Below are 16036 nucleotides of genomic sequence, written 5' to 3' on the forward strand. Positions count from 1 at the left end.
AAACCACAAAGTAACATTTTTGATTTGAGGGAATTAACCTCGACTCAGTCCTAATTGAAAACTGTGCAATAATCTCAATATAGTGGGCTTTCCACGGCCAGAAATCAGGTTTGTAATGTTTCAATTTCGGTAGCTCAAAATGAGCATGAAGTGTACGGGTTGAGACTCTTTTAGCCTCAAAGGAGGTTGTGTTAGCAAACAAGCCCTGACTGAACAAGCCTGAAATGCAGTCCAGCCTGAAATGCAGTCCAGGAATGAAGTGCATTGCACTGTATCTAACAAGTTTCCTCCCAGAGGAACATTCTGACTGTCACATCTGTTGGTTGGTTTGAAACACAATGCTCTCTGAAGCGTATGTAGGGCAGCTCCAGGCTTGGGGCTGTACTTACATAAAGGAAAAGCTTGTAACGTCAGCCCTTATGTAACTCGCATTTTAGTGCCACTGGAAACGGTCGAGACAGCTGCCCGCTGGCCCTTGTACATATTGGACGCTAATCCAAACTGCTGAACATGACAGTAACTATGAGAAGGTGAGGTGTGTCTGCTGGCAGAACATACATTCCTAATCCCACAGTCAATGATTTTAATGAGTTCATTTTTGTGATATTTGCTTTTGTTGTAATTGTTAAGATCCTGGCACCAACACATCTGATCTTTGTTTGTTCATTATTATAATTCAAGCTTGGACGTTATTGGAAGTGTGTGTCCGGGCAGTTCAGGGGACAGTGAAGTATTTGAATTAACTTATTTTTATACGTATTCAAATCTCCAGCCAAATTGAATTCAGCAATGATGGCAGAGAAACATAGAAAATAAGTGCTGGAGTAGGCCATTCGGCCCTGAGAGCCAGCACTGCCATTCAATGTGATCATGGCTGATCATCCAAAATCAGTAACCCGTTCCGGATTTTTCCCCATTTCCCTTGATTCCCATGACCCTAAGAGCTAAATCTAACTCTCATGAAACCATCCACTGAACTGGCCTCCACTGCCTTCTGTGGCAAAAAAATTCCACAGATTCACAACTCTCTGGGTGAAAAAGTTTCTCTTCATCTCAGTCCTAAATGGCCTACCCCTGGTTCTGGACTCCCCCAACATCGGGAACATTTTTCCTGTCCAATCCTCTAAGAATGTCATATGTTTATAACATCCCCTTTCATCTTGGTTCTTGGTTACTTGGTCCTCCAAAATATTCCAACTGGAATTTAAACTGGAGGTGGTGAAGGGAGGGAATCCTTCTAAATTCCAGTGAACACAAGCCCAATCCATCATACGTCAGTCCCGCCAATTAACCTGGTGAATCTTCGCTGTACTCTCTCAATAGCAATAATGTCCTTCCTCAAATTAGGAGGCCAAAATTGCACACAATACTCCAGGTACGGTCTCACCAGGGCCCTGTACAACTGCAGTAGCATCTTTACTCAGACATGAGAACACTACAACGAAGAGCATGTTTGAGTCGGCTGTTGAGGTGTGAATGGCTTGTCTCACAATTTCGAGCTGGACTTCCATTGAAAATAACACAGAGAAATGAGCAAATGTGAATCTCTTCATTGTCCATGAATGCCCATCTCTTACTGTGATGTACCAGTGGTAGCAGGGAAGCCCCTGCTCATTAGGCTCACCCCCCATTGATACTGCATCCATTCTCCACACTTTGACCATTATATTTTGAACCATTCGTAAACACTGTAGAAAAAATATGTAAATCCAGGATACAGCATACAGGGAGCTGAAGTGCTCAGATCGAACCAAGGCCTGAACAAGTTGATGCACTACATTGGTACGCCCTTAAATCACAATTGTTCGGACACACAGGTCTCAGAGTCCTTATTACAAATGACGTCAAACACTTCTTGAGTTTGCAACTTGCTGTTAAAACAATGACTTTAAGTGATTTCTTGCAGTGAGACCTTCCACTGGACGTCATCAACATTCTCTCACTTATCAAGTCCACATGAAAGACTCTCATTGTGCCACTGATCCCATTCTGAAGCTGCATCAGTCATTCGCTTTCTCAGCAATTTCCCTGGTTTTTCCCCTCTATCTGTACAGAATACCACAAAGGAGCCATGTTACGTGGGTATCGGTCCAGTATACATGTTGTTGCAGATTGTCTGCTTGGGTCCTTGTCCCCTAGTCTGTAACGGTTTCAGCTGCTTGTCGGAGAGTCTCTTTTCACGGTCATCCTCCTAACACTATAGGAAGACAGACCAACCCCCATCATGGCAAGGAGCAGCGCAGATAGGTTGATGAGTCGGTCAGTACTGTGGACCACGGCCTCACCCGCAAGCTGCATCTGTGCAAATCAAAAACACACCAGTGAATACAATTGACTTCAATTCCTTATTAATCCCTCACCCCCTTCCTGACCTGAATAGCTCACCAATTTTTAAAGTGTGGTTGGAACCTCTCCGACTTCCCTCTCCTTAAAAGTCTCTCAGTATTCTCGTCTGCTGAACCTTTTTCAACTTTCAGCACATCAATTTTTTAATATAAACATTTTCTGATGAAATTTATGTTCCGGTTGTGCCCCCCTCACATCCACCTTCTGCTCTCCACCCATCATAGAATGTGAAAATATAGCACAGAAGGAATTCATTTGACACACTTTATTTGTATGCTGGCCAAAACATAACCATTTGGGCTAAATCTCACTCTTCAACCATTTCTCTCAATCCATTTCCATCTAAAATCTGGCTCTACAAACGCCTGTCAAATTACCTTTAAAACGTGATTGGAACTATGGCCCACTCTTTGAGGCATTGGGTTCCAAACCTTTACCACAGTCTTATTCCGCAATTTCTCTCTGATCCTCATTCCAATTATCTTAAATTTGTGTCTCTTAGTTTGTTGACTTACTCAGTGAGTTAACTGGGTTTTTCCAGCCCACTTATATAGGCCACACTTAATCTTATAGATTTATTAAATCTCCCCATTGCCTCTTTGTCCCAGAGACAAACCTAGTGTAACAAATCTCACCTCATAACTAAATGCTTCACCATAGTAACATTGGATGGGTGTCCCCTGGTGCTCTAGCATCTTCTCATATTCTAGTGACCACACAGAGTACTCTAGCTATGGCCTGGCCGGTGATTTCAGTGACTTCTCTGCTGCAATATTCCGTGCCTCGGCTAAGAAAGGCAAGATTCTTTCATCCATTTTAACCGATGATGTGGCAGGCCTATCATACAGAGGAAAGATTCTTAAACCAAGTATCCTTGACCCAAAATATTGACTTTATCTTTCCTACTAATGCTGCCTGACCTGCTGAGAGCGTCCAGCATTTCTGATTTTGTCAAGAGAGCTTAACTTTATTTTCTCTTCAAGTACAAAATAATTCCTTTTTCCTTTTGACTTTCCTGTTAATCTTCCTTTTAACTGATCACAGTTTTTAATACCATTTCCCTCTTACCCTTCCCTTCCATGTTAAAGCCTCATATTTAAAAATCTGTTCCTAGTTATGGATGGATATAATTTTTGCTAAGGGTTGTGTACACATCCTGTGTTTTAAATAAATACCTCCCATCCTTCACCTATGTTTGACCTGCACCATTTTGCTGGTCTGATTCCCCTATAATCTCTGAACCAGCATTGATTCTGCTATCAATAATCCAACCTTGTCACTAATGGTTCTGAGACAACTGTAAAGGGTCCTAATTAGTTAAGGGCCTGTCCCACTGTACGAGGTAATTCAAGAGTTCTCCCGCGTTTTCCCCTTATTCGAACTCAGAGAGTGTCCATAGCGGGTCCGTAGGAGTTCGTGGATGTCCCATAGCGGCTCGTACGAGTAACGGTAGGTACCCAGGAAATCCGGTAAACTCGTGACGTTTTTTCAACACTGTGAAATATATCCACGAGTAAAAAAATACTCGTGATGAAAAAAATGGTTACATTTTACTCGGACAAGCCGCTTCGAGACATCCACGAACTCCTACGGACCCGCTACGGACATTCTCCGAGTTCGAATCAGGGGAAAACTCGGGGGAACTCTTGAATTACCACGTACAGTGGGACAGGCCCTTTAAGGTATATCATTTCCTTTTTTGTAATTAGGGAATTATTGAATAGATAACCTACACTGAAATGTCACACAAACCCGCTTGGCTTACGGAACCTGCTCACATAGTTTTGTCCAAGGCTCTCAATTTGTGAACTGGATTCCGAAAGATTATGGCAACTTTAGATAGAAGCCAAGTAGAAATACATAGGCACACAAGTGTCGAGACCCTTCTTCAGACTGGATGGTCGCCGATCTTCACTGTCACCCCAGGGCCACCGATGTTGCTGCCGCCGACCCATATCTCTACTCCAGCCCCTCGCGGGCCTCCACCAGCGACTCCGCCGACCCTCGCCTCTCCACCCACACACCAGCGGGCCGGAACCGTCACCTCACCTGAGTTCCAGGCTCAGCACCAGACCCACAGTCTCCATGATGCAGAGTCCAACACCACGCGGCATCACATATTTCGCTTGGGCAACTTACAGCCCAGTGGCATGAATTCAGGTAGCCCCGGCATTCAGGTAGCCCCGGCATTCCTTCTCTCTCTCTCTCTATCCCTTCCCTACCCAATTCGCACTAGCTTCTCAGTTTCACCCTCCAAACAGCTAACAATGGCCTGTTTCCTTTATCATCATTACATTTTGCGTATCTTTCATTCATTGTTCTTTATCTCTCCACTTCCTTGTCTATATCTCTCACTTCCCTTATCCCTAACCAGTCTAAAGAAGGGTCTCGACCCGAAAAGTCACCCATTCCTTCTCTCCAGAGATGCTGCCTGTCCCGCTGAGTTACTCCAGCGTATCTTTGGTTTAAACGAGCAACTGCAGTTCCTTCTCACACAGAAATACATAGCCAGCCTGGGCTCCTGCACTCATGTATTGGGATCCAGCATTGTTACTAATTTGAATGATCACAGACCCTTCTGGTTTCTGGTCATTATTCTCAACTGGAAATTATAAGACAACAGAGCTGTGGGTTGATTTGATTCTGGGGCCATATAGATGCTCTGTATCTAACATTGTGTTGCAGGAGGTAAATGAACCTTGTGCTGGTTCTGCTGAACCTACATCTTATTCAACATAGATTGTGACACTTCAATCATATCTCATTTAGCAGTAACATACTTCATGCAGTATTAGGGCACCTAACTGAGTGAAGGCTATTCTCGTAGCTTGATAGTGAATGGGAATTGAGGGAATGGCCAGCTCACAGATATGTAGAAATTAGGTTAGTTTAGAGATACAGCATGGAAGAAGGCTGTTCGGCCCAGTGAATTCATGCTGACCATCAAACACCTGTTCACTCAAGTTCTATATAATTCCACTTTCACAGCCACTTCCTGCACATTGGGGGAAATTTTAGAGACCAATTAACATACAAACCAACACATCTTTGGGATGTGGGAGAAAACCGGGACACCCGGCGGAAACCCACAATTACATTCTGGACTATTAGATGCTACATTCTCCGATGTTCTAATATATTCACTGGAACCTTGGTAGGAATAATAACAAACATTGAGCTTAGCAGCAAAAGAGTTAAAACTCAGCAGAGCACTGATGCCGTTTATGGCTTTGGTTTCAATATTTAATTCTGCCTCTTACATAAGACCTGCTGATTCTAATCCACCCAGAGTAGGAATGTGAATGAAAGGACAAAAACATCCAGCTGTCACTTCAGAGTGGTCAAAGAATCGTGATAATGAACTTCACTTCAGTCATTCCCTCCGTGTTCCCCACACATCACCTCCATTCCAGCCCCTGCATCCTGCCAAAGTCTATCTTCCTATGCAACCCCACCTTAAATTTAGGTGGTCCATATTTCCTCTCCCTTCACCCCTCCCCCACTCTGACCTGAGCTGGGTGCTGTACCATGGGAGATGCAAACAAACCAAAGAAGGGTTTCGGCCCGAAACGTTGCCTATTTCCTTCGCTCCATAGATGCTGCTGCACCCGCTGAGTTTCTCCAGCACTTTTGTCTACCTTCGATTTTCCAGCATCTGCAGTTCCGTCTTAAACACAGTGTCTCATTTCAGTGTCCAATCTTCACATGGGTGTGGCTGGCAAATGTACATCCCAAACTTGTTCCTTGGGAATTCTTTTGAATTTGAAGAGGAACTTTGCAAGCGGACCGTCGTAAGCACAATGGCCAAAATCCCCACTATTTATGGTTCAATTCCGGGTCTCGGATGAACTGGCATATCGCAAAAAGGATCACAATAATGTTATTGATGTTAGCCTCAATGTCCAAAGGTGGGGACTGTAAACAGTCGCTCCCTCTGGCCTTGTACCAGATGCAGACAAGATCAGGAGGGACTGTGCTGTTCCAATCAGTGGATTGGATTCCTCAATGATGTCCCTGTGTGAAGGTTGAGTATTGCATAGTGCTGCCATAAAAACACTCCCCAGTTTCATCAGCAATGCACAATAGTCTCAGGTATGTCCATCCAATCTTACTTTTAAATGATTGAAATGGAGAGAAAATGTAATTCTTATCCCTAAGAGGATCTCATCAGTTAATACAAATTAATCTGTGAATAATGACCATTATATCAGTCAAATCACCAGCTGCAAATCTGTCTGCAATACAGATCATTTAGCCCGACTGGTGTAAGCTGGTGCTTTGGTCCACACTGGCCTGCCCTCACCCCATTTCACATTATCAGTTTACTCTTCCATTCTTTTCTCCCGTTAGCACTTGACATTTTATGCCAATCTCCTCGACATCTAACGCGGTGGCAAGTTCCCCATTTTGAACACATTGAGTAAAGAAAGTTCTTCTGGATTGCTTATTGGACGTAATGGCTGCCATTAATTCAAAACCCATAGATTTGGTTGGAAACTTTTTTCTATATCTCGCCCTCCCAAAGATGTCATTATATAAATTATCTCTATTGGGTCACCTTTTAGATTTTTCTTTTCTTAAAAAAAAGCACCAGCCATTTAAATCATTTCAGATCATTATAATCTGTCATTTCTAGCATTACGTTTACAACTCTTTTTGTACTCTCTCCAACGTCTCGAAACAGTTTTAAATTATTAACCAGAATTTAACATAACTATGCTGTTCCTTTCCTAGAAACGGTTCAAGTGATTCATTATTAAGATTGTTAACTTGCTGAGCGTAGTGAATTACAGATCAGTCGCTACAGTTCCCTCAATTCCTCTACTCCATTTGGATATTTATTTTCCAAATAAACAAATGTCCCTTCCTACCAAATGTACTACAAAATCATTAAAATTCGAATGCTAATTCCATGCTCACATTTATTGATGTCAACCTTACTATTAGCTAAAAGCAAAATATGATATTATCTGTAAATTTTGAAATTCTACTTCGTATTTCAGAATCTAAATCATTTCTATAAATTAAGGAGAGGAATGATCCCGCCACCAATCTTTGTGGACAAATACCAGGTAATAGTTGGCTACAAAACTGTTATGAGTTAGGTATTAAGGTAGTTTTTCAGACTGGTACAACATGTTAAAACAGAGCTTCATAACCAGTTTACCATTCATCCTGTTATTTATCTGAATCTCACATGCTCTGAATTTAATCATGCGTCTACAATGCACTAGCACGGTCAATGACATTTGAAATACAAATACATTACATCCACTGCATTCTCCTCATTGTCTCTTTCTGCCACTTCACATATTACTGTACAAATACTGCTGAGGTTTACGCCATTGATTCTTTGCATTCTGATCTAAATTTGACCAAAAGTGGTCTTGCTTCCTCCCCTGCACGTTCCCAATTTTAATTAAGTTTTACTCACCTGTAATAATCGGAAGTAACTAGGAGTTAATCTGTTCAGTCGAATAATCATATCCAGCATGGGGAAAGAATTATACTTGCTTCAAATGAGGGCAGCGTGCAATTCCAAATGTTCTTCCCGAGAAGATGACACGACGACTTCACATTATTGGCAGAATATCCCAATGCCGTCCTGCACGATGAAGTGGAATTCAGCACAAGCTCTGGTCTACCGGATGTCTGGCTGTACACCGCCTTTTATACTAAGCTTTTTGCTCTAAGTGATGTCACTGAGTTATTGTACCATCTGTCAAAGAGCATCAGCATTGTGCATCCAGGATCAAGGCAGTCGCTCTACAGAGGAACAGACATAAACACATCAGTTCTCTCCACGATCACCGTACCGACAGGACTCAAGGGTCCTGGCTCAGGCTTAACCAAACAACAACGCGATTACATCCACAATCTTCCACCAGATAACTGGTGATTTTGAGCTGGCCTATTGTTTGCCTTTCACTCGCTTTACCTCTCCTTTCTCAGTTACCAGCATTCACATCCATTCCATGGGTTTCGAGTTAGAAGTATTCATCCCTATCTGTCTATTATCAACACTCGGCTCTGCACTCCCAGTCTCCTCAACGCCAACATTGTGTAACCATTGCACTGAGCGGATCACATCAGAGAGGCACGATTAAGATGTGCATTTTCAGAGCTGTAGAAATCACTCTGTGGGCAATAAATTCCGCCTCACATCCCAACCAGCCGACCTCAATTTGCGAGGACAGACCAGACAATATTCTCTGAAAAGCCAGACAGAGCGATCCTGAACCCATGAATGGCACCAGTAATCACAGTAAACATTGCCTACCTTTGCTAACCTTTGTCTTTTTGCGCTGGGAAGACCCTCTAGTCAGAGGGTGGTAAATCTGTGGAGTTCTTTGCCACAGAAGGCTGTGGAGGCAAATTCAATGGATATTTTAATGGCAGAGATAGACAGATTCTTGATCAGTACAGATGTCTGGGGTGATGGAGAGCAGGCAGGGAATGGGGTTAGGAGGGAGAGATAGATCAGCCATGATTGAATGGCAGAGACAGTAATCTTAGAATAATTTTCCAGTGGCTCTACCTCTCATCAATAGCCCACATTTTGGACTAGTTTGCTACATGACTCTGGTCTTCTCCTAAACATTTTTTTGTTCCCTGCGAGTCATGCCTTACACTGAATGTAGTGCGCGTCAGTGAGTAATGCTGGTTATCCATCAACGAGACAAGCTTATGCTTCATGTGATGCTATGTACGCCAGCAGGAGTCACCACAGGCACCAGACATTTGTCCTGAGCTGCCAAGGCCAAGTGATGGATGCTAACTCAGCACAGACTGGATGGAATTTGTACCTCTAAACTTTGTGTGTTATAAATCATTGTTATCAATGGACTCATTCCCCGTTTCCTCAATAGATACCTTCCTAACTGCAACGCCATACTTGGGAAACTGCAGGTGTGAAGCAGCCCCAAGCTCATGAAGACAGCAAGAGGCAAATCACCAGGACACAGTCAAAGGATCTTCTCGAGCAAAATCCAAGGAATTCATGGAATAATATCCCGGCTGCTCATCCAGTGATTTAACGCCATGACCAGAGTACATAGGTTTAAGGGGAAAAGATTTAAGAGTAATCTGAGGGAGTAACTTTTTCACACAAAGGGTGGTGGGTGTATGGAACAAGCTGCCAGAGGAGGTAGTTGAGACAGTTAAGAAACAGTTGGACAGGTACATGGATAGGACAGGCTTGGAGGGATATGTACCAAACGCAGGGAGGTGGGACTAGTGTAGAAGGGACATGTTGGCTGGTGAGGGCAAGTTGGGACGGTGCCCATTTCCATGGTGTATCACTCCATGACTTATCAAAAATGAGTTTTCAAACAGCTGCTGCATACTGCAAGTCAGGAGGAAAACAAGGTGTTGCCCTCATGCCTATCACATTGCCTGAGGGGAAGGTGAAGACAACTCACAATTTGACAGGTTATTTGGCCAATTATTTTATTTGCCTCAAACAAATCATTGTGCATAATGTGCAAGTTGATGTTTGACAATGGAAGAAATAAAGAAATCAAAAATTGTTTCTGCATTATCCTATTGAAAGGAATGCCAGACAGATTACTAGCAGTCAGACTTACATTCTGTAATAACTTTCACATGCCACAGGCCAGATTCTAGATTAATACTGGAATCATTGTGTTTGGAACCTGCCACAAATTATTTTCCTGACTCTAATCCGCATGTGCAAGACTTCCTTTGCTCTAATACTAGTGGCCAAGCCTTCTGATGCCGATGCTCTAGAATCCCTTCCCGAAGCCATCTCTTTTCCCCACCCCAAGCAGTCCCTAAACCCATAATGTAGGGCTGAATGTCTCTTTTCCCCCCCATGTGGAATGAATGCCTTTAATTAAAGATTGTTTACCATCATGGCATATTTTCTACATTTTATATGCTATAAAAATGCAAATTGCCGTAGGTGCTCATAATATTGATTTAAAACTGTGAATCAAACACCAAGTTCTCTGCCTTATTGCATGGGCCATCAATCCTCAGCTTAATAATTGATAATGAATTTGGTATGAACATTTCAACCCTTTAAGTCTGGAGCACCTTAATTAAGACATGGAAGCAGGAACCCAGTTAAATGCCCAAAGGGCACCTATCCATTCTCTCCAAATATGCCACCTGACTTGTTGAGTTCTTCCAGCACTTTGTGGTTGCTCAAGATTCAACCACCTGCATTTTCTTGTGTCTCTAGCTAAAATGGCGTATCTCTTCAACATATAGATTCCCCTCCCCACCTTTAGATTCGTTAACCTGTATATTCCCTTCCCCACCCAGAGGGCAGGGTAACCTTAACTGACTCTCAACGTCTTATCCCGTCCCCATCTATCCCAAATCTTAAACCCACCTGTTCCAATGTCTTAACACCAAGTCAATCACAAACTTTACCTGTGAAGTTAACAATGGCAGAACTATATTAAGCAGTGGGCAACACCTATATTATTTAGTATTGGAGGCATTTAGCTCAATAATCCAGTGGTGGTGAAAACATTGGGATGACCTGTGATACATTTCGGAGATTTGAGTTTAATATTCATGGGATGTCACGTGAAAATGTGGCAATGAGATACAATCTTGAACCACTAGTCAATGTTCCATCAGATAACAAGAATTTGACCCTGAATCAATGATAAGATTTACAGTGCCGATGGGATGTGCTTGGAAAGGGAACTTTCTGATGTTGAATGAGGAAAGACAAGGCTGGGCTTTTTGGACCAAAGATTTTGTGGAGGTGCACAAAACTCAGTTGAGAAAGTGGAGAGCTATCTCCAAAAGAAAATGTTGAAAGTTCCAGAAAAGTGATGGGAAAAAGATAATCTAATGGAAGAAAAAAATAACATCTTCACAAAAATTAAGTGGCTTTGCTCTGGTGCTGACTGGCTGTAACGAACGTGGAAATAGACCGGGCTTTAAAAAGTTAGTTGGACAAGCACTCGAGGGAAAATAATTGGATAAAAGAACGGTGGGATGGGACCGACAGCGTTGTTCTATATGAATTCAATAGCTCAGCTGGGTCCCTCCAAAGTAACGATAGTATCATTCTGTTTAATATGCTTTATGTAACGTGAATCAGGGTAGAAATTGTTGTTGTATGACGTAAATTACATAAGCGAGACAGGATGTTCGTTTTCGACTAAACGTCAGTCCTTGAGTTTAATTTTCAAATTGCCGATCAGAAGTGCTCTCATTTTCCCACCGAGATGCGGTCGCTGAGCGGAAAGTGACCCGCGAAGCCGCTTGCACTCAACTAGTTTAGGCACGGAAAACTCTACAAAGCACGAGAGAAAAAAAGACCCCGAGAACTTACAGTGCGAGGCGGTAAATGGACAGAAGAACAACCGAGACCCCAACAGTACATGGCAGCGAGCGGAGAATGGCAACTGTAAACAGTTCCGCCCCACGGGTAACGCCTCTGAATCCAGCCCGCTGGGAGCGGCTCCAAGTCCGTCTCAGTCCAATACCTGAGGAGGCTGCTGGCATTCAACGATCCTATAGCGCTCGCTGGCATTCGCTGCTCAGGAGAATTATATCCTCCCACTGATGTTCGAGGTTACCCGCCGGAATTCAAGTGTCAGTATCAGGGATTAATCGTCCTCTCCGCTTTCTTTCTTTGAAGACGCGCCCAGCAACACAGTTCTTACCACGGAGGCCACCCCCCACATCTCAAAAGGTCAGGTAGATTAATCGGTCTCCATCATCACAAAGTGTTCAGGAGGGTAGTAACATTTGAAGGCTTTGAAACAAAGTTTAATGTAGGTAGTTGATAATTCACTGAGATGGGGTTAGAGGGATTTGGTCAGCATGGACAAGTTGAGCCGAAGGGTCGGTTTCCATGCTGCACAGCTGTGTGATTCCCAAGGGCATTTCTGTGCGGTAACTATAGCTAATTAAGCGTACTTTATCCTAGGTCACGGACTAGGCCTATTGACTTCTTACAAATCCGTAATTTCATCAACTGTAATCCACGTTCTGCCATTTCCCATTGCAGTGTTGGGCTCCTCATGAATAATTAATGCTGCGTTTATATAAGTAAAAACAAGTGTTCCTTCATATTGGTTGCTGTCCAGATTCCTGCAATAATGCCAAGGCCTGGAGCTGTAAATTCTGATGTGGAAAGCTTGAAAACTGACCAAGTAATTCCCCAATGCATGTGTCTGACTCAAGACTTGGTTTCAGAAAGAGGCCCAGGGCCCATTCCAGTTTCAAAAAGCAGATAAAATAAACAATTTCACTACCTAGTTAAGACTACAGATTTTGTTGTGTGTTAAAAGCAGGCATATACTTACCTATCCTCCCCCCCCCCCCAAGCAAGAAATTTCAGAAGCAAGAAATTGGAAAATAGAAAATATTTGTCCTGCTTGTACAGGAGCTACAAAAAGGACTTGATATTAAATTCCATTGCTCTCTGGCATGTTATACTGAGATGACGATCGTGGGCTAGGCTACAATTCTTCAACTCGAGATAACCACTGATGAGGTGTTTGTGCAGTAATCAACCAGAACTCCAATGCAATATGATTCCACCATTCAATCATGGCTGACCTTTTTCCTTCTCAATTCCATTCTCTTGCCTTCTCCCCAAGTCAATACCCGTACTAATCAAAAATCTATCAATCTCCATTTTAGAAATACCCAGGGCAACACTCCGTTATGCTGCAGGGTACAGGTTTATGGCACACCTTCTGTGCTCTTTCTGGAGCATTGGCCACCACTGCCTCTACTCAAAACCCTGCATTTTCAAGCATCCTGATGTTAAACTATGGTGTGAACAGCACCTTCTGGGGAAGGGGTGTAAACGAAACCTCATTGTGAACAGGAGAGCTGGTTCTCATTAAAAAAAAAAAAAAAAATTCTGGATAATTCACAGCACTGCTTGCCAGAATGTATTGCAAGTGATTGACAGACGAGTCAAGAGCTACAATGATAAACACATAGAAAAAAGGCCCTTCGAGCCAGCACCGCCATTCATTGTGATCATGGCTGATCGTCCAATCAATAACCCATGCCTGCCTTCTCCCCATATCCCTCGACTCCACTAGCCCCTAGAGCTCTATCTAACTCTCTCTTAAATCCATCCAGTGACTTGGCCTCCACTGCCCTCTGTGGCAGGGAATTCCATAAATTCACAACTCTTTGGGTGAAAACGTTTTTTTCTTACCTCAGTCTTAAATGACCTCCACTGTGTACCTTCCACTTTATCTAAGATGACCTCTCCTTTATTCTAAGACACATTTAACTCCAGTCGAGGAAGAATGGAAGTAAAAATGTGTTCTAATACAAAAGCATCTCTGAGCTGTGCGTTGCACATACGGTCAAGATTAGATTACATTCATCATCCGACTGAAATTCTGAATAGGCTGCAGAACCATAAATAGCCACCATTAATGGAAGCCGTGCCCTTTGGATATAATGGAGAGACACGTGACAAAGCAAAACAATATCCAACTTTATTTAAGTAGCAAATTTAAAACTTCATGGAAACTCAGCAAAATAGGACTGACTTTAAAAACTCCATTTGAACCAGAAGAGATTCTAAAGAATATTTCCACTTTCAAACAGTAATTTTTTTAAATGGTATTTTTAAAATTTAAAATTGCCAAATTTGAAAATAATGATGATTTCACTGGTGCTTCAGAAAACACCATTAACAGGAACAGACATTACAAACATTGCTTCATCTGACAGGACAGATAGAAAATGGTCAAATTTTGGGGATATAGGAAGGAGCAAAAAGGAGTTTAATTTCAAGCATTTCAACATGCAATCAGTATACAAAGTTTCCAAAATAAAACAATGCAAGCACCCACAACATTTGCCCACTCAAAGTAAAAAAAAAATGTTGCCTTTATAAAAACTGATTAAAATATTCCTTTCAACTGCACAAGTTGCAGGAGATTCATAAGCCTTCCAGACACTGTTGACTGTTGCCTATCCACAACTTTGCTTCTCAAGCCTGCAAAAAAAAGGACATAATTTAGGTTAGTTTCATATTCCTGAGGTAGGTTTAATTAGAGAGTAACGGGTTCCTTGATGAAAGAGATGGTGAGGACACAAAATGAGATCAAGGGAGAACGAAGATTGATCATCCAGCTTAATTCTCCATTCTCACACATGCTCGACATCAACAGCCATCGTGAAATAACTATTAGTTAGTTTCCAATTGCAAAGTTTAGAATCCCCACTTATTCTTGTCAAGAGCTCTTAGCTTACCAGACATGTTGAAGTTTACACAACACATTTAATAATAAACCTCAATAATGTTTAGGGGAAAGACTCATCATTTATTTATTTGCCTCTATACTCCACAATTTGAGATTTGTAATAGAAAAAAATCACGTGGTTAAAGTGCACATTTTCAGGGCATCAAAATGTTTGGGACACAGCAATGTCATGCAAATCAAAGTAGTCATGTTTGGTATTTTGTTGCATATCCTTTGCATGTAATGACTGTTTGAAGTCTTCGATTCATGGACATCACCAGTTGCTGGGTGTCTTCTCTGGTGATGCTCTGCCAGGCCTGTATTGCACCCATCTTTAGCTTATGCTTGATTTGGGGGCTAGTCCCCTTCAATTTTCTCTTCAGCATATAAAAGGCATGCGCAATTGGGTTCAGATCGGGTGATTGACTTGGCCACTCAAGAACATTTTTTAGCTTTGAAAAACTCCTGTTGCTTTAGCAGTATGTTTGAGATCATTGTCTTGCTGTAGAATGAACCACTGGCCAATGAGTTTTGAGGCATTTGTTTGAACTTGAGCAGATAGGATGCGTCTACACTTCAGAATTCATGATGATACAACTGCTGATGGTAGTAGCATAAATGAAGATCAGTGAGCCAAGTACCTTCAGCAGCCATACATGCCCAGGCCATAACACCCCCACCACTGTGTTTCACAGATGAGGTGGTATGCTTTGGATCTTGGGCTGTTCCTTCTCTCCTCCGTACTTTGCTCTTGCCATCACTCTCATATAAATTAATCTACGTCTCATTTGTTCACAAGACCTTTTTCCAGAACTGTGGTTGCTCTTTAAGTACTTCTTGGCAAACTGTAACCTGGCAATCCTATTTTTGCAGCTAACGAGTGGTTTGCATCTTGCAATGAAGCCTCTGTATTCTGTTCATGAAGTCTTCTGCGGACAGTGGTAATTGACAAATCCACACCTGACTCCCGAAGAGTGTTTCTGATCTGTCGGACACATGTTTGGGGATTTTTCTATATTATAAGAGAGAATTCTTCTGTCATCAGCTGTGGAGGTCTTCCTTGGCTTGCCAATGCCTTTGCTCACCAGTGCTTTCTTCTTAATGATGTTCCAAACAGTAGATTTTGGTAAGCCTAAGTTTTGGTTGATGTCTTTAACAGTTTTATTATTGTTTCCCAGTCTCATAATGGTTTTGTTGACTTTCATTGGCACAACTTTTGGTCTTCATGTTAATGAACAGTAATAAAGGTTTCCAAAGGAGATGGAAAGACTGGAGTAAAGACTAGGTGCTGAGAGCTCTATTATCCCTGCATTAATGAGGCAATTAAACACACTATGTATAAACACAGCTGTAACTTCTACATAGTGAACCAAAATGTCTAAAAATACCCTTTAATAAAATCTGACAGTGTGCACTGTAACCACATGATTTTTTCTATTACAAATCTCAAATTGTGGAGTACAGAAGCAAATAAATAA

General features: G+C 42.2%; 1 long non-coding RNA gene across 2 annotated transcripts; it reads right to left on the reverse strand.

Annotated features, from left to right (window-relative positions):
• Positions 1-1529: 1529 nt before the first annotated feature.
• Positions 1530-11853, reverse strand: LOC116988416. 2 transcript variants are annotated; one of them, XR_004415931.1, is made up of 3 exons: positions 11666-11853; positions 7781-8112; positions 1530-2298 (listed from the first exon to the last, which is right to left on the reverse strand). It is a non-coding gene; the product is annotated as an uncharacterized LOC116988416 (long non-coding RNA). The 2 variants fall into 2 exon arrangements; XR_004415932.1 differs by lacking the exon at positions 11666-11853 and adding an exon at positions 8627-8675.
• Between the last annotated feature and the right edge of the window lie 4183 nt (positions 11854-16036).

This window comes from Amblyraja radiata, chromosome 27 (assembly GCF_010909765.2).
Source record: "Amblyraja radiata isolate CabotCenter1 chromosome 27, sAmbRad1.1.pri, whole genome shotgun sequence".
Lineage (NCBI taxonomy): Eukaryota > Metazoa > Chordata > Chondrichthyes > Rajiformes > Rajidae > Amblyraja > Amblyraja radiata.